The following is a 22,083-nucleotide window of genomic DNA, read 5'->3' as shown; positions in this document are numbered from 1 at the left end:
GTGCAGCGCTGCGTACGCCTTGTAGTGCTATAGAAGTGATAAATAGTAGGTTAGTAGTCTCTTGTAACCAGAGCTAATGTTGTGATGTCATAATGCCTCAGGCCACCAATAAGAGCCAACCTCATCAGTGATGTCACAATGGCTTGATTGTCCTATACTTGGCTCACTTTTATTACATAGCTCTTTGAGCAGGGACTGTCTTTCTTCTATGTTTGTGCAGCGCTGCGTATGCCTTGTAGTGCTATAAAAATGCTAAATAGTAGTAGTAGTAGTATGAATGTTATCAATACAGATAGTTTTAGAGGAGGCCTTTTGATGTCGTTTCTACATTCATGAGAGATTAACCGAGAGCAAAGCATGGATTTGGAGACGATAATTCTGCTAAAAAAACATCTTAACCGGAGCTCCCAAGTTATCCAGTTGCAGGAGGGAGACATTTTGGCCAGTCCTATTTTTCAACTTACATTCCAAAGCAATGTAGTATTTTGTAGCCCCCCCCCCCCCCCCCCCCCCCCCCAATTCTACTCATTAGATTCAGTGCTGCATGTTCCAGGATGTATCCGAATAAGGTTTGTTGGAAATCCAAGACTAGCCTTAAATCTTCCTCCTGGAACTGAGTAACTTGATAGCTCTGATTAACAAAATAATAGGAAAAATAAAATACCACAACCCAAACAGATCATCACACAGCATTAAGTAATGTTTGGCATGTGAAAAGGAGGGAAAGACAAGGCCAGACAATAAAACTACATTGCTGGCCATCACAAAATCCACAATTTATAGTGATAATCAGTGGCGTAGCTAAGGGTGGGCTTGGGTGGTCACAGGCGCACCCAGTCAGCAGCCCATGAGGCCCCCAAAACTGTTCAGTGATGAGCCTCACTACTCTCTCTCCCTCTTGTCCACTCGTGTCCTCGCATCTGCTCGTCTCTCTCTGGAACCCCCTTCCCCCTCCTGGTCTGCCTCAGAGCTACTGCTGGCGGCAATTCCTATAGGCATCCTGTGCCCTCAATGATGTCACTTCTTGTTCCTTTGGTGGGGGCGTGGTAGAGAGAAGCCTGCAGGGCCGGCGCAGGTTGCATATAGGAATTGTGACGAGCAACAGCTCTGAGGTGGGACCGGGGGATGGGGTTCAGAGAGAAACGGGCAGATTGGGTCATTTAAAAAAAAACAAAAAAACCCACTATGCCAGAGAATGTGGTAAAGGCGGTTAGCTTAGCGGGGTTTTAAAAAGGTTTGGGTGGCTTCCTAAAGGAAAAGTCCATAGACCATTATTAAAATGGACTTGGGGAAAATCCACTATTTCTGGGATAAGCAGTATAAAATGTTTTGTACTTTTTGGGGTTCTTGCCAGGTATTTGTGACCTGGATTCGCCACTGTTGGAAACAGGATGCTGGGCTTGATGGACCTTTGGTCTGTCCCATTGTGGCAATACTTATGTTCATACAGGGGTGGGGGTGGGAAGGACCCGCCCAGGTTAACTCTAGGCCCACCCAAAATGGCAGGTCTGCCTACACCCCTGGTATAATGTTAATTTCTATTAGAGTTGTTAGACTCATCACCAACCAAGAACCCTGTTGTAACCAGGTGTACACAGTATACCTGCCCAAAATATGTAGTTTAAAAACATTGTCATGGATGGGACATAGGTAGTTGATAAACTTTGCATCCTCCATTCACAACAGCTTGTTTCGTAGCTGAATGACTTTTCCAAATTAATTGTGTGTTTTGAAACATCAGATAAAGCCAACCCTTTGGAACCTCCCCTCCCCCCCCCCCCCCCCCCCCCCCACACACACACACAAAATGGACTAATTTCTGTAAAAAAGCAATCATGTGATCCAGCACATCAAATGTAGCCTTTAAGATAGAGAAGACAAACCAGCAGAAGATTGAAGTACATAAGTATTGCCATACTGGGACAGACCAAAGGTCCATCAAGCCCAGTATCCTGTTTCCAACAGTGGCCAATCCAGGTCATAAGTACCTGGCAGAAACCCAAATAGTAGCAACATTCCACTAGAACCCCAAAGAGTAGCAAGATTCTAGAATTTGAAAGAATAACAAGATTCCATGCAGAATTTCAAAGTGTAGCAACATTCCATGTAGAACCCCAAAGAGTAGCAAGATTCCATTCAGAATCCCAAGTATATAAGTGTTGCCACACTGGGATAGACCAAAGGTCCATCAAGCCCAGCATCCTGTTTCCAACAATGGCCAATCCAGGTCACAAATACCTGGCAAAATCCCCCCCCCCCCCCCCCCCCCCCAAAAAAAAAAAAAAAAAAAGTACAGCTCTGGAGACAGGTTAAAGAACAGATTGGAGACCTTATTTTTCTTGTCTGTAATGCCCTTAGGATGGTTACAAAAAAAAAAAAAATCTGCAAAAGAATGTAAGTTTTCCTTTTGATATCTGTAGACATTTGATTAGTAGTAAAAGACTTCTTTGATAACACTTTGTTGTGTAATAATATAGTACTTATTTATTTGGATTTTGCCCTGGAGGGCTCACAATCTAATTTTGTACCTGAGGCAATGGATGGTTAAGTGACTTGCCCAAGATCACAAGGAGCAGCAGTGGGATTTGAACCGGCCACCTCTGGATTGCAAGACCGGTGCTCTAACCACTAGGCTACTGCCACTCCACTTGACAGTAGAAAAAGACCCAGGGTCAGAGCAAGGGTCTTAGGCAAACCTTGTGCCTCCTTTAGATAACTTTAAGACTGCACATCCCCCCCCCCCCCCCCCCCCCCCCCCCATGGTTGATGTCACAATATACATACCTTCATAGGCACCAACTCCGTGGGTGCTCGAGCACCCCCAATATTTCACCCACCGGAGGTTTGTTCCCTCCCTCCGAGTTCCAGGGTCGTCATCCCTCCCTTCGAGTTCCAGGCCCCCTCCCTCTGAATTTTAAAAGTCATCTTGACTTACCTCGTCAGGGTTACGGCGGCCGGCAGCAGCGGTAAAAAGCGTGCAGGCTCGGCGCTTACTTCAGTTTTCCACCACAAGTGTAACAGGTAGGAGGGAGGTATGAGCCTGGGTCCACCTGTCTGCAGTGCACTGCACCCACAACTAGACTACTCAAGGGACCTGTATGCTGCTCCAGTGGACCCAAGTATAACATCTGAGGCTGGCAAGTAATGCTTTTAATCACTTTTTTTTTTGGGGGGGGGGGGGGGTGTGAGAGGTGGTTAGTGACCACTGGGGGAGTAAGGGAATGTCATCCCTGATTCCTTCCAGTGGCCATCTAGTCATTTAGGGAAATTGTTTGTGACGTATTCATTAATAAAACAGGTCTAGACCAAAACGTCCAGCTTATAACCCTGGTTGTGTTTTTGTTTTGTTCCATTGTGGCAGAAAAACGTCCGAATGTTAGGAAGCACAGATCCTGCCTTAACACGCCCCTGACATATGCCCCCTTGTGATTTGAATGTATTTCTGACAAGACTTCATAGAAAAAAAAAGTCTAAACATGATTGGAGTGGAGGAGTGGCCTAGTGGTTAGGGTGGTGGACTTTGGTCCTGGGGAATTGAGTTCGGTTCCCACTTCAGGCACAGGCAGTTCCTTGTGACTCTGGGCAAGTCATGTAACCCTCCATTGCCCCATGTAAGCCGCATTGAGCCTGCCATGAGTGGGAAAGTGCAGGGTACAAATGTAACAAAAATAAAATAGATACTATTGGAGATTCTACATGGAATGTTGCTATTCCACTAGCAACATTCCATGTAGAAGGCTGCGCAGGCTTCTGTTTCTGGGAGTCTGACATGCAGGACGTCAGACTCACAGAAGCAGAAGCCTGCGCGGCCACATTGGTGATCTGCAAGGGCTGACTTCGCTAGTGGAATAGCAACATTCCATGTAGAATCTCAAATAGTAGCAACAGTGGAGGAGTGGCCTAGTGGTTAGGGTGGTGGACTTTGGTCCTGGGGAACTGAGGAACTGAGTTCGATTCCCACTTCAGGCACAGGCAGCTCCTTGTGACTCTGGGCAAGTCACTTAACCCTCCATTGCCCCATGTAAGCCGCATTGAGCCTGCCATGAGTGGGAAAGCGTGGGGTACAAATGTAACAAAAATAAATTTCAAAAATACCAGTTTGGACGTGGAAACTGGAGCCCTCCAAAACTGGATGTTTTAAGTAAAACATCCAAAGTTGGTCTTAGACATCATATCGAAAATGCCCCTCTGTGTAGTTTGTCTTCCTGCTGATCAAAGAACTCAGTGTAAACATGGGAGCCCTGATGAGTGACTGTAAACCACTTTTGTTTGCACCGCAGTAAGGTGGTATATCAAATCCGTGAACCTTGACCCCTTGACCTTTGATTGCTAGCTGCACTGGTGATTGGCTACCAGAGAAGGGACTTGGAGAAGTACTGGTGGCTTCGGGGGTGGTGGCATCCCATGGTGCGGCTGCTGGTATGGGCCCGATACAGATCTATGAGTTTAGAGCAACCAGTGATAGCAGGAGGCAGGGCCGAGCAAGAGCCATGAACCCAGAAGTGACCGCACTAGTACAAAATTGGCATTACAGGTACAATGTGGGGCTCATTAAGGGGAAGCTCGGGTTATGCAGTGTTGCTCCAGGTGGTCCTGGCGCTGAGGACTTCCACCCATCGGTGCCAAGAATAAATTAGTAATTTGCTGCTTAGGGCGCATACATGTGTGAAAGGAAAAAATTCTGCACCTCATGCAAAATAGAACCAAGGTGACAAGAATTTCTTGAGAGCTACAGCTGCCTAATTGAATGTCAGTTAAGGCACATAGCAAACACAAGATGAAGCCACCCATGTCCAGTGGCCCTCCTCTCCCCCTGCAGCCACCCATATCCACCGGCCCTCCTCTCCCCCTGCAGCCACCCATGTCCAGCGACCCTCCTCTCTCCCCTGCCACCCATGTCCAGCAACCCTCCTCTCTCCCCTGCCCCACCCTCCAGTCACCCATGTCCAGCGACCCTCCTCTCTTCCCGCCCCCCTCCAGCCACCCATGTCCAGCGACCCTCCTCTCTCCCCTGCCACCCATGTCCAGCGACCCTCCTCTCTTCCCTTCCCCCTCCTGCCACATATGTCCAGCGACCCTCCTCTCTCCCCTGGGCCCCCCTCCAGTCACCCATATCCAGCGACCCTCCTCTCTCCCCTGCCCCCCCTCCAGTCACCCATGTCCAGTGACCCTCTCTTCCCTTCCCCCTCCTGCCACATGTCCAGCGACCCTCCTCTCTCCCATGGCCCCCCTCCAGCCACCCATGTCCAGCGACCCTCCTCTCTCCCCTGCCACCCCATGTCCAGCGACCCTCCGCTCTCCCCTGCCCCCCCCTCCAGTCACCCATGTCCAGCGACCCTCCTCTGTTCCCTTCCCCTCCTGGCACATATGTCCAGCGACCCTCCTCTCTCCCCTGCCCCCCCTCCAGTCACCCATGTCCAGCGACCCTCTCTTCCCGTCCCCCTCCTGCCACATATGTCCAGCGACCCTCCTCTCTCCCCTGGCCACCCATGTCCAGCGACCCTCCTCTCTCCCCTGCCCCCCCTCCAGCCACCCATGTCCAGCGACCCTCCTCTGGACATGGATCAGCTGTGGGTCATGTTCCCCCCCCCCCGGGTTCTGAAGTTGACATCATAATGGCTACGGTGATGTCAGCCTGATCTACGGAGCCGTCCTGACCAACTCGGAATGAGCCACGGTCCCAGGCAGCAAGTCAGAACGTTGGAGGTGAGAATTATTATATAGGGTATATATATATATTTTTTTTTTCGGGGGGGGGGGTGTTTCCGGGTTCTTGAAGCCTGGATTGTCCGCTGTCGGAGACAGGATGCTGGGCTTGATGGACCCTTGGTCTTTTCCCAGTATGGCGGTGCTTATGTGCTTAACATAGAGGTGGGATGGTCTAGTCAGGATGTATCATTTATTTAAGGGGATGATAGTTCACAAATAGGAATCAGCAAAACGAGCACTGTAGATTACAAATGGCAGGGAGAAAAGTTTATTTGTTTATTTCATAAAGATGAGGCGTAGGTTACCACAGAAGAAGAAACTGAAGACTCAGGTAGAGTGCAGTCATCGCTGAGATCATATCACCCCTCTCCTCAGGTCACTTCCAATCAGATACCGCATTCAATTCAAGCTTCTCCTTCTTACCTACAAATGAATTCAGTCTGCTGCCCCTCACTACCTATCCTCCCTCATCTCCCCCTATGTTCCCGCCCGTAACCTCCGTTCACAGGAAAAATCCCTCCTCTCTGTACCCTTCTCCACCACCGCCAACTCCAGGCTCCGCTCATTCTGCCTCGCCTCACTCTATGCTTGGAACAACCTTCCTGAGCCCTTACGCCAAGCCCCCTCCCTGCCCGTCTTCAAGTCTTTGCTTAAAGCCCACCTCTTCATTGCTGCGTTCGGCACCTAACCCTTACCGTTCAGTAAATCCAGACTGCCCCAATTTGACCGCCCCTATCGGACTGACTGTTCACTTGTCTTTTAGATTGTAAGCTCTTTGAGCAGGGACTTTCCCTCTATGTAAATTGTACAGCACTGCGTAGCCCTAGTAGCGCTTTAGAAATGTTAAGTAGTAGTAGTAGTAACATCTACTACTACTACTTATCATTGCTATAGCGCTACTAGACGTACGCAGCGCTGTACACTTAAGCTAGCCAATTCAAGAGAGTACCTGGGAAGAGAAAAAATACGTAACTGATTCATTTGAGAAACAAAAATTAGGTGTACACCCAAAAATGGAAACAAACTTAGAGACAGAGACAGGCTTTGCCATATATTCACTCACTCTGACATATCAAGTTAAGCACATAAGTACCACCATACTGTCTCCGACAGCGGCCAATCCAGGCTTCAAGAACCCGGCAACACCCTCCCCCCCCCCAAAAAAAATATATATATCCTACATAATAATTCTCACCTCCAACGTTCTGACTTGCTGCCTGGGACCATGGCTCGTTCCGAGTTGGTCAGGGCGGCTCCGTAGATCAGCCTGACATCACCGTAGCCATTATGATGTCAACTTCAGAACCCGAGGGGGGGGGGGAACCATGCCTCACAGCTGATCCATGTCCAGAGGAGGGTCGCTGGACATGGGTGGCTGGAGGGGGGGCAGGGGAGAGAGGACGGTTGCTGGACATGGGTGGCTGGAGGGGGGCCAGGGGAGAGAGGAGGGTTGCTGGACATATGTGGCTGGATGGGGGCAGGGTAAGATCTTTAAAAGTATAACTCCACACTCCACCACTAGGAGGTTTACAAATACATTTGACTATTATGTTTCTCACCAAATACATCTCCAAGTGAACGTCTTTTATAATAGTCCTGACTGACCTCAATTTTACTTTCAAATTATTATTATTATTTTTTTTGTCAAGTAGCAATAGAAATAAAACAAGTTTCAAAGTAACTTTTGGAGAAGATTCACCAGAAACAGATATATATAGAAGTGGCCAACAAAAGTATCAACAATATGCTTCACTCCTAATAGCAATCTCTTCAACTAACCTTTCAGTGGCGGCTCCATCCTCCAGCCCTTCCGTCAGTTTGGCTACACTGCAAACTCCATCTGACAAAAGAAGTTTCTAGTGATCACCAAGAGAGGCAGTTTCCTCTTCTGTCACTGACATATCACCTCGTCGCCTGCCGAAATGGCCACGACCACTGTTCCTGAACCAGCTGCCCATTCAGCCTGCTTGACCACAAACCAGTCCATTGGATTCACTGACAGGGTCAGCTCTGGGTCTTCAAAGTGATACACCTGACGCTTGCATTTTACCCTGCCTCCCTCTTCTGCACACAGTTGGATGGAGTACAAAAATGGTCCGAGAAAGAGAATCAGAACCAAAAGTCAATCAGTTGAGAGTGCCTGACATTGTATGAACCATAGTAACATAGTAGATGACGGCAGAAAAAGACCTGCACGGTCCATCCAGTCTGCCCAACAAGATAATTTTACGTGTGCTACTTTTTGTGCATACCTTACCTTGATTTGTATCTGCCATTGTCAGGGCACAGACCGTATAAGTCTGCCCAGCACTAGCCCCGCCTCCCAACCACCAGCCCCACCTCCCACCACCGGCTCTGCCTCCCAATCTCGGCGAAGCTTATGGGGATCCCTTTCTTCCGAGCAGGATTCCTTTATGTTTATCCCACACGTTTGAATTTCGTTACCGTTTTCATCTCCACCACCTCCCGCAGGAGGGCATTCCAAGCATCCACCACTCTCTCCGTGAAAAAATACTTCCTGACATTTTTCTTGAGTCTGCCCCCCTTCAACCTCATTTCATGTCCTCTTGTTCTACCGCCTTCCCATCTCCGGAAAAGGTTCGTTTGCGGATTTATACCTTTCAAATATTTGACCGTCTGTATCATATCACCCCTGTTTCTCCTTTCCTCCAGGGTATACATGTTCAGGTCAACAAGTCTCTCCTCATACGTCTTGTAACGCAAATCCCATACCATTTTTGTAGCTTTTCTTTGCACCGCTTCCATTTTTTTAACATCCTTCACAAGATAAGGCCTCCAAAACTGAACACAATACTCCAGGTGGGGCCTCACCAACGCCTTACACCATCTTGCTTCATGACATTCCTTTTCACACCAGCATAATTTTACCGGGAAAATATGTGTAAAATATAATCTATTGTTTTTACCATGTAATTTTCATGTCATTTCTGGAAAATAACAGCTCAATAAAAAGCAAAGGATTAGGGCTGCTAGCAGATGGTTGAGAAGAAACACAAGTCAATTCCATTTCCTTATCCTGTAACCAGAAATGTGAATAACTGGATTTTTATTCTGTAGGAGCTGCCAGCATTAACAAGGTATTCAGTGGTTCAACTTGCACCACAGAAGTTAAATCTTTGAGCCGCCTGTAAAATAACAGAAATAGTTCCTGGTCTTGTGGTTCAGACGGTATCATTTGCAACTTGTTTGCTGAATTTTTGGCATCTGTGGTTCAGAGAGAAATCTTTGGGTGTGGCATATCCTGTGTTATCTGCCTCCCGTTCATCAATCTGATTGGCAAATGAAGTCATTTCACAAGTAACAAGGACTCTGTCATGATTGGTGCTACAGGGGCAGACGTGCTGACAATTTCTCCTATCTTGTGAAAATATGCTTAATACATCTGGCCCTAAGTAGATGACTTAAAATCAGGTGAAGAAAGAAGAGGAGATAAGGGAAGTCAAGAAAAACAACTGGAAAAAAATGATCAAAAGGTAATTTAATAAAGAACTATTTTACTGCGATCAAACTAAAAGAGCCCTCAGATCATCTCAAGACAAAAAAACTATCCCCCTCCTCATCGTAAAGCCTGCCATTTAAAAAAGACCTCCAATACAACACTACCAGGAAAATAAACAGAACTATGGAATACCCTACCACCAGAAATCAGACTACCGAAGTTTCCGAAGACTATTAATAGAAATCAAACAAAATAAAACATGGGAAAGAAAATAAGATGATACCTTTTTTATTGGACATAACTTAATACATTTCTTGATTAGCTTTCGAAGGTTGCCCTTCTTCCTCAGATCGGAAATAAGCAAATGTGCTAGCTGACAGTGTATATAAGTGAAAACATTCAAGCATTACTATGACAGTAAAATAGATATTATTTGACATTATTTGACATTCCACTAGCAACATTCCATGTAGAAGGCTGCGCAGGCTTCTGTTTCTGTGAGTCTGACGTCCTGCACGTATGTGCAGGACGTCAGACTCACAGAAGCAGAAGCCTGCGCGGCCACATTGGTGATCTACAAGGGCCAACTTCTACATGGAATGTTGCTAGTGGAATAGCAACATTCCATGTAGAATCTATAGAAATCAAACAAAATAAAACATGGAAAAGAAAATAAGATGATACCTTTTTTATTGGACATAACTTAATACATTTCTTGATTAGCTTTCGAAGGTTGCCCTTCTTCGTCAGATCGGAAATAAGCGAAGACTATTAAAAACCTGACTGTTCCGAAGACGTTACAACATTAAAATCAACTCAAGATCCCAACCTTGCCTCAACTATCCAACAGACAAGACTCCTTCATTTTTTTTTTGACTGAGACTACCTAATTCTCTATTATGTAATGATTTACCCTGTCATTGCTCAGTATACTTCAGAAGTTTCTACCGAAACTGTTCCAATCTAATTACCTCTATAACCGTGTTATTACAAACACCAATCAGATTCAAATTATCCCACACCACACAACAAGATTGGTTTCTTTCAACTGAGACGACCTAATTGCTTATTATGTAATGATTTACCCTCTCACTGTTTAGTTTATGACACAACCTGCTTCCTCCAAAATCATTTAATGTATTAACTTTAATGTGTAATTGTTTCTTTAAAAAAAAAAAAAAACCTCATTTAACTGTTTCTTAAAATCTTGTTTACTATCCAGCTTATAATTGAAAAAAAAAAAAACACCTATATTGCGACCCAAATCGGGAGATAGACGTTTATCTCACAAAAACGAATAAAGCGGTATAATCGAAAGCCGAATTTGGACGTTTTCAACTGCACTCTGTCGCGGATGCGGACAAAGTTGATGGGGGCGTGTCAAAGGCGTGGTGAAGGGGGAACTGGGGCGTGGTTATCGGCCGATCAGAGATAGGCGCCTTTCGCCGATAATGGAAAAAAAATATGCGTTTTTAGCGAGAATTTAGGGCACTTTTCCTGGACCCTGTTTTTCCACGAATAGGGCCCCAAAAAGTGCCCTAAATGACCAGATGACCACTGGAGGGAGTCGGGGATGACCTCCCCTGACTCCCTCAGTGGTCACAAACCCCCTCCCACCACAAAAATATGCCGTTTCACAACTTTTTATGTTCACCCTCAAATGTCATACCCACCTCCCTGGCAGCAGTATGCAGGTCACTGGAGCAGTTATTAGGGGGTGCAGTGGACGTCAGGCAGGTAGACCCAGGCCCATCCCCCCCCCACCTGTTACACTTGTGCTGGTAAATGGGAGCCCTCCACACCGCCCCCCAAACCCACTGTACCCACATGTAGGTGCCCCCCTTCACCCCTTAGGGCTATAGTAATGGTGTAGACTTGTGGGCAGTGGGATTTGGGGGGCTCAACACACAAGGGAAGGGTGCTATGCACCTGGGAGCTCTTTTACCTTTTTTTTTTGTTTTTGTAAAAGTGCCCCCTAGGGTGCCCGGTTGGTGTCCTGGCATGTGAGGGGGACCAGTGCACTACGACTCCTGGCCCTCCAAATGCCTTGGATTTATTCGTTTTTGAGCTGGGCGCTTTCATTTTCCATTATCGCTGAAAAACAAAAACGCCCAGCTCACAAATTGTCGAATAAAACATGGACGTCTATTTTTTCCCAAAATACGGTTCGGCCCGCCCCTTCACGGACCCGTTCTTGGAGATAAACGCCCATGGAGATAGACGTTTTCGTTCGATTATGCCCCTCTATGTAACTGTTACCTGTTGTATGCAACTTGGTCCTGTGCCAAGAGCCTGTTGTTCAAAATATTTGTCTGTTCTCCACCTAGAGCTTAACGGTTAAGCGGATTATAAATGTCAACATTTAAATTAATTAAAATCATCCCGACGTGCCTGTGTTTCAGCATTTGACCAACTGCATCAGGGGTATATACACAAAGTCTTAATTCAAATCAATTCTTGTATACCGCTAATATCCCCTGTCCAGGGTTCAGTGCGGTTTACAATCTAGATGAGACAAAAGCAGACAGTGTTAGTGTGAGGTATGAGAAGATTGGATATCATTGAAGTAAATTATGAGATCGAAAAAAATTATATGAAAGGATAGTGGGTGGTACTAGGAGGAAGAAGTCATGATGGATTATTATGAAGCAGTCTTCCGTAAGAGAAAGGGTTTTTAGCCTCTTCCTGAAGCTAAGGTTAGAGAATGACATGGGGACAGGAACCTGCAGTAACTGCGGGGAAAGGGCGGGGACAGAGCCCACAGGGAAGAAGCAGGGATGGGGACAGAGCTCACGGGGATGGGGACAGAGCTCACAGGGATGGGGGCTATCTTTTTCCCCTGTCATTTTCTACATTGAAGCCTGCTAATGAACTGGACTGTTATTTATGTTTGATTGATGCAGACAATAGTTTATTTTTTGAAAAAAACAAGCAAACATGCTGGCCATAGCTAGCAAAATTTGCATTAGGGATCCTGTACATCCTGCTACCAGCACATCTTCTAAGAAGACAACTTCTATACCAGGAAGGACTGTGGAAGACAGGAGAACTAGACCGAATCCTGAGATTGTTGATGACTTCTTATTCATCCACAGATTAAAAAAATCATAACAGTGCCTCATAGGGCATATTCTCCCCTCTAGGGCATTCAGAATGGGTTGCATTTTGTACCCCTGGACATTTTAACAGGATGGATTAGGATTGCTTGAAGTAGTAGAAATTAGCTATTGTTGGGGTTGGAAGGGTAGAGGGTGGTGGTGAGGAGGATTATTATTATAGCTGCTTACTGTTATTTTTTTTCTATTTGTAATTTACACACAACAACCAGTACAATACAGGGCTAAATTTAAAACTCTATGTCTGATCTTCAAGGCCCTGAAAGGAAATGGCCTTGAGTACCTGAAAAATAGGATGATCCTCCACACACCGCCAAGGACACTAAGGTCCTCCCAAGGACTCTCACTAACTACACCCGCTCCAAAAGACATTACACGATGTGATACCCGCAAGCGAGCCTTCTCCGGAGTAGCTCCCACACTCTGGAATGCACTGCCTGAAAGGCTACGCTTAACACAAGACTATCTCTACTTCAGGAAGCAGGTGAAAGCTTGGCTCTTCAACCAGGCCTTTAATGGAAGAAGTAACTAACTTGTTAGTCTCACTCAAACACACAAGGAGTGACTTGGGCTGCACATACTGCAGCAGGACATGTTTATCCACTCCTACCCTAGCTGAGATCATATTTAACCATTTCTCTGGCCTCATGTGCAACTTTCTTTAAATCAATCACCTTACTTTCTAACTCTTCCTACTTTCTTACCCTTCTGTATGTTACAACTTTGCTTTACCCTTCACTATCAATTATAATGTTCTATTACGTATTGTGTTGACATTGTAAATAGTATACCATGCCATACTTTGTATTGTCTTTGAATGTTTTTACTGCTGTAATTGTCTATTACTCATATTTGATCTATTCTTACTGTACACCGCTTTGAGTGAATTCCTTCAAAAAGGTGGTAAATAAATCCTAATAAATAAATAGAGATAGATAGATAGATATATAACTGAATGTACATACATAGAAATTAAGGGAGTTTTTTTATTTAGTGTGTGTTATCTGCAGAAGGGCTCATACAAATAAAATGGACCCTGTGGCAGCATCAGTGGACACAAAAAGTGAGGATGAGTTGAAGAGGAAATCCAAAAAAAACCCCTTTATTAATGATAAAATGACGTCCCGACACGGCCGTGTTTCGGCATCAAAGCCTGCAGCAGGGTCAAACAAATCCTTAAAACACAAGAATTAAGCAGTAGTACTGACGTCATTTATGTGTATTGCTGTCGAGGCCCTTCACAGTTGACTGCTTAATTCTTACTACTACTACTACTACTACATAGCATTTCTATAGCGCTGCCAGGGTTACGCAGCGCTGTACAAGTTTAAACACGGGGAGGGACAGTCCCTGCTCAAGAGAGCTTACAATCTAACGGTAACAGACTACGTAGTCAGTGTAGGTAACAGGAATGGGGAAGGTGTTTAGGCGCCAAAAGCAAGGGAGAAGAGATGGGCCTTGAGTAAGGACTTGAAGATGGGCAGGGAGGGCGCATGGCGTATGGCTCTTGTGTTTTAAGGATTTGTTTGACCCCCTGATGCAGGCTTTGAAGCCAGAACACGGCCGTGTCGGGTCGTCATTTCATCATTAATAAAGGTTCTTTGGATTTCCTCTTCAACTCGTCCTCATTTTTTGTGTCCATTGCTTTTGCTATACGTGAGGATTCTCCTCTCCGCTTTTTGTTTCCCTGTGGCAGGATAACATGGACTGATCATGAGTAAATGACCTCCTATCTATGCTTACATGTCAAAAATTATACATGCATATGGAATTAAATAATAATCTGTTCCGGAAGGAATGAAAGCAAGTAAAACAAATAAAGGAGTAAGGGGAAGGATAAGGACACTATGATTATAAAAAAAATCTTGTGCAGGCTTAGGCTTATATAACTCTGCTTGTATCACAACGCAACAATGATTTTGCTACTGAGAGAAAAATGTGATTTTTTTTTTTGTTACATTTGTACCCCGCACTATCCCACTCATGGCAGGCTCAATGCGGCTTACATGGGGCAATGGAGGGTTAAGTGACTTGCCCAGAGACACAAGGAGCTGCCTGTGCCTGAAGTGGGAATCAAACTCAGTTCCTCAGGACCAAAGTCCACCACCCTAACCACTAGGCCACTCCTCCACTGTTGCTACTATTTGAGATTCCACTAGCAACATTCCATGTAGAAGTCGGCCCACCAATGTGGCCGCGCAGGCTTTTGCTTCTGTGAGTCTGACGTCCTGCACATATGTGCAGGACGTCAGACTCACAGAAACAGAAGCCTGCGCAGCCTTCTACATGGAATGTTGCTAGTGGAATAGCAACATTCCATGTAGAATCTCCAATAGTAGCAACATTCCATGTAGAATCTCCAATAGTATCTATTTTATTTTTGTTACATTTGTACCCTGCGCTTTCCCACTCGTGGCAGGCTCAATGCGGCTTACATGGGGCAATGGAGGGTTAAGTGACTTGCCCAGAGTCACAAGGAGCTGCCTGTGCCTGAAGTGGGAATCGAACTCAGTTCCTCAGTTCCCCAGGACCAAAGTCCACCACCCTAACCACTAGGCCACTCCTCCACTCCACACTGAATTTAGTATAGGACAAATGGTTTTTGCCCAGTAGCACACGAAAATAATGTTTTTGTTGTGCTGTGAATCAATGCCAGGTTGCAGAGTAATGACCTAATGGCATAAAACAATAACTTATCAAAAAGGCACTCGCCAACAAAACACCATGTGAATTCCTCTTAACAACAACCAACGATAATGCTTACGAACAAATATATTTTGTAATTACCAATAAGGTTCATTGTCAAATACAAAAATCATGATGACTAGAATACTGCAGCCCGCATGATTACGGGAAAAAAGAGAACTGATCATATAACGGTCCATGAAGAGTTACACTGGTTACCGGTAACTGCAAGAATAACTTTTAAAAGAAGAAATTAGATCTTGCCTGCTAATTTCCTTTCCTTCACTCCCTCCGGACCAGCCCAGAAAGTGACTGATGGATTGTGCACCCCTTCCAGCAGGTGGAGACTGAGAACTCTGACTCTCGAGAGAGCCAATAAGAGCCCTGGCGAGCATTCTTTTTCTAAGCATTACAGAGTGTATGTACAGTGTTGTCAGGATGCAGTTTTTGGCGCGAATGCGCTTATGGCGGGATTGCTAGGGTCCCTCCAATAAATGTACTGTTTTGTTACTTCCCATCAGTCACTTTCTGGGCCAGTCCGGAGGGACGCTAAGGAAGGAGAAATTAGATTTTACCTGCTAATTTGCTTTCCTTCAGTCCCTCCTTCCACCTGCTGGAGACTGAGAATACTGAATCTAACCCTAGTTTGCCTGGGCTCTTATTGGCTCTCTCGAGAGTCAGAGTTCTCAAGTCTCCACCTGCTGGAAGGCGTGCACAACCCATCAGTCACTTTCTGGGCCGGTCCGGAGGGACGCTAAGGAATTTTATTTTGTTATTTAAAGCTTTTTGAATGGGGGTTCCTGGCTATCTTTCTTCAGTGATCAAAAGATATGTTCCTTGTTGGAACTTCCGCCTCTCAAACTGGGCCTTTTGTTATTCTGGCCCTTATCTGTGGACTAAATTGGCAGAGAAAATAAGAAGTTCAGATGGTTATCTGTAGTTTCACAAATCCATGAAAGCCTGGCTTTATATAAGCTCTTTTGGGCAATTGTGAAAGATGTGTCAGATTATTCTTTGATGTGCTATTGACTCTTCAGTAGAGCGTTGATAATATGGTATTGCAATAACATACTGTCATTTTTTATATAGATATGTAACCTGGGTCTCACACCCTGCTAGCTCGGCTCCAGTTCCAACTGACAAAGATCTTCTTGCAGTGTCACAGGGGACCACACACACACTTCCAATTTGCTTGTAGTTTTTTTTTTTTTTTTGTTACATTTGTACCCCGCGCTTTCCCACTCATGGCAGGCTCAATGCGGCTTACATGGGGCCCAGAGTCACAAGGAGCTGCCTGTGCCTGAAGTGGGAATCCAACTCAGTTCCTCAGGACCAGAGTCCACCACCCTAACCACTAGGCCACTCCTCCACTGTTGCTACTAGTTGAGATTCTACATGGAATGTTGCTATTCCACTAGCAACATTCCATGTAGAAGTCGGCCCTTGCACATCACCAATGTGGCCGCGCAGGCTTCTGTGAGTCTGACGTCCTGCACGTACGTGCAGGACGTCAGACTCACAGAAACAGAAGCCTGCACAGCCTTCCACATGGAATGTTGCTAGTGGAATAGCAACATTCCATGTAGAATCTCCAACAGTAGCAACATTCCATGTAGAATCTCCAATAGTATCTATTTTATTTTTGTTACATTTGTACCCCTCGCTTTCCCACTCATGGCAGGCTCAATGCGGCTTACATGGGGCAATGGAGGGTTAAGTGACTTGCCCAGAGTCACAAGGAGCTGCCTGTGCCTGAAGTGGGAATCGAACTCAGTTCCTCAGGACCAAAGTCCACCACCCTAACCACTAGGCCACTCCTCCACTCCAATATGGTGTTCATTATTTGGTGTTTGCTCACACCTTTTTCAGTAGTAGGTCAAGGTGACCTACATTCCAGGTCTTTCCCTGTCCCAGGAGGACTGTAAGTTTGTACCTGAGGCAATGGAGGGTTAAGTGGCTCGCTCTAGATCACAAGGCACAACAGTGGGAATGGAACCGACAACCTTGTGATTACAAGGCTGGTGATGTAACCACTAGGCCACGGCAGCCACCGTGAGCTGGGGAGTGGGTCGAATGGTCTGAAATAGAGATCTGGGGGTGCTGGGAGTTTACCGCAACCTTTTTTTAAGGTTCTCTCAGTCCAGGAGCACCCGCTCTCACTCTTTTACCAATAACCACGCTGCACTCCAGTTGTTTTATAAAATGCAACAGAACTTTACTGGAACTTCTGCAACTGGCAGGTGAACACATCAGAACTTTTTTTTTAATATATACAGCTCCATTCAATACCATGTGTGATGAACTTATCCACTCTTCTTCATTCTTTGAAAGTTTCAATTCTTTACACAGACCCCGTCTGGCCGTACCCGTCCTGTTGTGTCAACAATAACAGCAAGACTGATCTTCCTACACCCAATGTCAATCCTTTAGGCTGTCCTTCTTCCGACAGTGCATTTCACAGGGCTCTACTCCAGCCTTGGACAGGCTTCCCCTGCCCTGGTCCCACTTCAAGGCTGGATTCCCCCAGGGGCGTAGCTAGGGGGGCCACGGGGACATGGGCCCCTGCAGATTTAGCCCTGGCCCCCCTGCTTTCACTCCTCCCCCCCCCCCCCCCGCCTTCCCCTGCCGCCACCATCAGGTACCTTTGTAGTCCTCTTCAGCACCGGTCTCGGGTGCATTGCTGATCTGGATTCTGTTTCTGTGAGTCTTGACGTCCTGCACGTAGGAACGTGCAGGATGTCAGGACCCACAGAAACAGAATCCAGATCAGCGAACGCGCCGGACTCAGAGATCGACGCTGAAGGGGACTTCGGCTGGCGGGGGGGGGGGGGGGGGGTTGGTGAACCCTGCCAGCAAAGGTACCTGGCGGTGGCGGGGGAGAATTGGCGGGTAAAATGTGCCACCTCGGTCTCTAGACCCCCCTCCCGCCAAAGTCTGACTACGCCCCTGGATTCCCCTCATCCATCTGAAGCTCTGTCTCCCTTCCAGTTGCCATTTATAGGGGCAGCAACTATTCCTTTATTCAGCCTAATCATTAGAAATCAAACAAAATAAAACATGGAAAATAAAATAAGATGATACCTTTTTTATTGGACATAACTTAGTACATTTCTTGATTAGCTTTCGACGGTTGCCCGTGTTCATCAGATCGGAAATAAGCAAATGTTGGTAGATGACAGTATATATGAGTGAAACATCAAAGCATTTCAGTGACAGTCTAACAGGATGGGAGTGAGTAGGTGAGAGGGAGACAGGAGAGCAATATTGTAAATTGCCTTGTAAATTGTATTGCTCTCCTGTGTGACCTGGATTGGCCACTGTTGGAAACAAGATGCTGGGCTTGATGGACCTTCGGTCTGTCCCAGAATGGTAATACTTATGCACTTATACACCGATTGGGTGGTTTCCAGTGGTGTGCTGGAGCCGACTTGCGAGCCGGTTGTTAAAAATCGCAAGCCGGCTCTGGCTCTCCTCCTTCCCTCCTCCCTCCCTTCGGATCTGCTCCCACACCGACTCCTTCTGTCCTTCTAATGGCCATCGAGACTTCCAGAGGCGGCCTCGCGAGACTTCTGCTGAAGTCTCGGTGGCCATTTTGAAGTGCGAATCGGCAGTGGGGGAGAGTCAGCTGGCAGCGGGCAGGCAAGAATGCCTGCTCCGAAGAATTAGAAGGACAGAAGGAGTCAGTGAGGGACCAGATCCGGAGGGAGGGAGGGAAGGAGGGAGGGAGGAGAATTCACTGAACAACTCGGGAGGGGGTGGCAGGGAGTCGCTGGGCATGGGTGGATGGAGGGGAGAGAACTAAGGGTTGCGCTGGGTATGGGTGCATGCAGGGCAGGGGAGAGGAGGGTCACTGGGTATGGATGCATGCAGGGCAGGGGAGAGGAGGGTCGCTGAGTATGGGTGCATGCAGGGCAGGGGAGAGGAGAGGAGGGTCACTGCTGGACATGGGTGGATGGAGGGCAGGGGAGAGGAGAGGAGGGTCACTGCTGGGTATGGGTGCATGCAGGGCAGGAGAGGAGGGTCATTGCTGGACATGGGTGGATGGAGGGTAGGGGAGAGGAGGGTCACTGCTGGACATGGGTGGATGGAGGGCAGGGGAAAGGAGGGTCACTGGGTATGGGTGCATGCAGGGCAGGGGAGAGGAGGGTCGCTGGGTATGGGTGGATGGAGGGCAGGGGAGAGGAGGGGAACGAGAAGAAATGCTGGACATGGTTGGAGGGGAGGGAAGAGTGAGGAAGGAGATGAGATGAGGAGAAAAACTGCACATGGATGAAGAAAATAGGCAGAAGCTGAGGACCAGAAATGAAGAAGAAAGGAGGAAAGGAAAGAAATAAATGGAAAGGAAGCCCTGGAAACTGAGTTAAGAGGACAGATAGCAGCAGAATCAGATACTGGACCAGCATGATCAGAAAAACAGTCACCAGACAACAAAGGTAGAAAAAAATCATTTTATTTTCATTATAGTGTTTGGAATATGTTCACTTTGAGAATCAGGTGCTCAACATTAAAAGTTTATATTTATTTACGGCATTTTATCGCACATTAAACATGAATTAGATTGCAACCTGGGATCATTTAATTTTTTTTCCTGGAGGAATGCATTGCCACCCCACCCCCCTAGGCTCTCTCCCCGGCTATAGCCAGCTCTGCAATTTGGGGGGGGGGGGGGCGCAGAAGGGGACTGGGGAGAGAGCCTGTTGTTAAACATTTACCAGCACACCACTGGTGGTTTCTGTACTCCAGTTGCTTTGTTGAATTTTAGCTGTATCGTATCATTTCTTTTTCTTGGATTGGATGTTTCTCTATCCCATCTCCATCTGTAGATTCTTTCATTGTATTTGTTATTAGTCTTATACCGCTTTGTTCTGCTAGTCAGCTAAAATGATATACCAAGTCTTGAATAAATAAATAAATAGACGATATTTATTGTGAGTTACAGTGAGGAAGACTCAAGACCGAATTAACCAGTCCCTCAGCCTTCCTGTCGGGTTAATTAAAGTGTTTTTACAAAGTTTTACATGAACATTTGTAACATAAATGTTTACTTAGCTGTGGTCATTTTTAGATTCCAGGTGCCTGAGTGGGAGGTAGGCCTTGGTCCAAACACTGGCAGGTAATCAAGCTAAAGATCTGAAGGAAGCAAGGCAGAAAAATTCCCCTGCTTGGCTACAAACATTTGTAATACAACCAGTGATTCTGTAGTAAACAGTACCTTACCGGTCTCTGAGACACCCTTAAAACGGCACCCCGACATAATAGACCATGACAAAAAACCCGACAAAACAGAGTAAAACCAAAACAGACCATGACAAAAAAAAAACCTCCCCCCCAAAACCCAAGACAAAATAGACTGTACACAAAACAGGGCAGGGAAACCTCCTTAATCAAGCTGGATTATCTTGTCAAGCAGATTTATGGTTCTCACTAGACACCAAGTGTGGATAGTGCAGTCAAGCCGTAGGCAGGTGCCAGGACTTTCAAGTGACAAGCCGTGGACTTTCTCAGTAAATCTATTTCATCAGACCCTTTTGTCAGGAGTCTATTTTGTCAGGGACTTTTATGCCGGGAACTTTTTTTGCTTGGAACTTTTTTGTCTGTTTTTTTTGACCGGTTTCTTTTGACAGGGTGCCCCTCAAAACATGGCTTTATTAGATCCAAGGAGGTTAGATAGAACAGAAGATCAAATTGACGCCAAAACATTAAAGCCAGTTGGGTTAGTCTGTGTTTCCTCTTCCCCGCACAGCCGTCCACGCAAAACAAAGCAAACAAACCTATGAGCTGCTAAATCCACGTTGTCTTTCTTTATTCTTGGTAGCATTTTTATTTAATCTCACTTATATTTTCAAAAACATGCCGGCTTGTGCAGCATACAGATGCACTCAGAGGAAGTATAATAACTGAGTAACTTTTCATAGGTAGAGTAGTAATTTGTTATAAAGCTTGGAGAAGAGACGGCTGAGGGGAGATATGATGGAAGTGTATAAAATAATGAGTGGAATGGATCGGGTGGATGTGAAGCGACTGTTCACGCTATCCAAAAATACTAGGACTAGAGGGCATGAGTTGAAGCTACAGTGTGGTAAATTTAAAACGAATCGGAGAAAATTTTTCTTCACCCAACGTGTAATTAGACTCTGGAATTCGTTGCCGGAGAACGTGGTACGGGCGGTTAGCTTGACGGAGTTTAAAAAGGGGTTAGATAGATTCCTAAAGGACAAGTCCATAGACCGCTATTAAATGGACTTGGAAAAATTCCGCATTTTTAGGTATAACTTGTCTGGAATGTTTTTACGTTTGGGGAGCGTGCCAGGTGCCCTTGACCTGGATTGGCCACTGTCAGTGACAGGATGCTGGGCTAGATGGACCTTTGGTCTTTCCCAGTATGGCACTACTTATGTACTTATGTACTTATGTACTTATCGGTGTGACATTTGGAGGGGCTGGTTTATAGGGACTCCCTAGCATAATTGTGCAGAGATTTTTTTCTCTCCTGGTAAAGGGCCACTAAAACAGACATCATGTTATGAGAATCAGGTGCTCAACATTTAGAGTTTCTATTTATTTACTTATACATTTATATCCCACATTAAACATGAATTAGGTTGAAACCTGGGAGCATTTAAAAGCTTTTTTTTTTCCTGTGCCTAGATCAAAAGAAAAAGATGGAATGTGGGAACTTCTCCTTTTGTTTTGAGGATTGATATTTTTTATAATGATTATTTAAAAGACAGATATTGAATAATGAGGGCAGAGCTACCTTCACAAAGAAGTCCAGAGTCAGTCTAAATGTGCCAACATTGTCCAATTCAGCACACTATTAGCCGACAAGATTTACAAAGTTAATTAGGTATAAACTGTGTTGTTTCTGACTTTACTTGTTTTGGAGTGGTTTGGGTCCTGCTGATCTGTACCTCTGTCTGGAATTTTGGAAGATGGAAATAAGAAAATAAAAGTTAAGTTTTGGATGTACTCTGCGGTAGCCCAGCAGTACTTCCCTTTTAGCGAGCGGTAATCCTACTTTTGGCTTAAAGCCGCTTTGTAAAAGGACCACTTAGTTATGTTTAAACAAAAGAGATCTGCATGAAACAAAATATTTATTTTTATTTTGACTTA

The 22,083-nt window shown here is 45.8% G+C and overlaps 1 long non-coding RNA gene across 1 annotated transcript; it reads left to right on the top strand.

Moving 5' to 3' along the window:
• Positions 1 to 3,362: 3,362 nt before the first annotated feature.
• On the top strand, positions 3,363 to 20,471 carry LOC115471430. The gene is made up of 3 exons (XR_003942328.1): positions 3,363 to 3,375; positions 13,679 to 13,683; positions 20,336 to 20,471. It is a non-coding gene; the product is annotated as an uncharacterized LOC115471430 (long non-coding RNA).
• Positions 20,472 to 22,083: the final 1,612 nt, after the last annotated feature.

The sequence above is a fragment of the Microcaecilia unicolor genome, chromosome 5 (genome assembly GCF_901765095.1).
Source record: "Microcaecilia unicolor chromosome 5, aMicUni1.1, whole genome shotgun sequence".
In the NCBI taxonomy this organism is placed as follows: Eukaryota; Metazoa; Chordata; class Amphibia; order Gymnophiona; family Siphonopidae; genus Microcaecilia; species Microcaecilia unicolor.
This window is presented reverse-complemented; position numbering and strand designations above follow the sequence as displayed.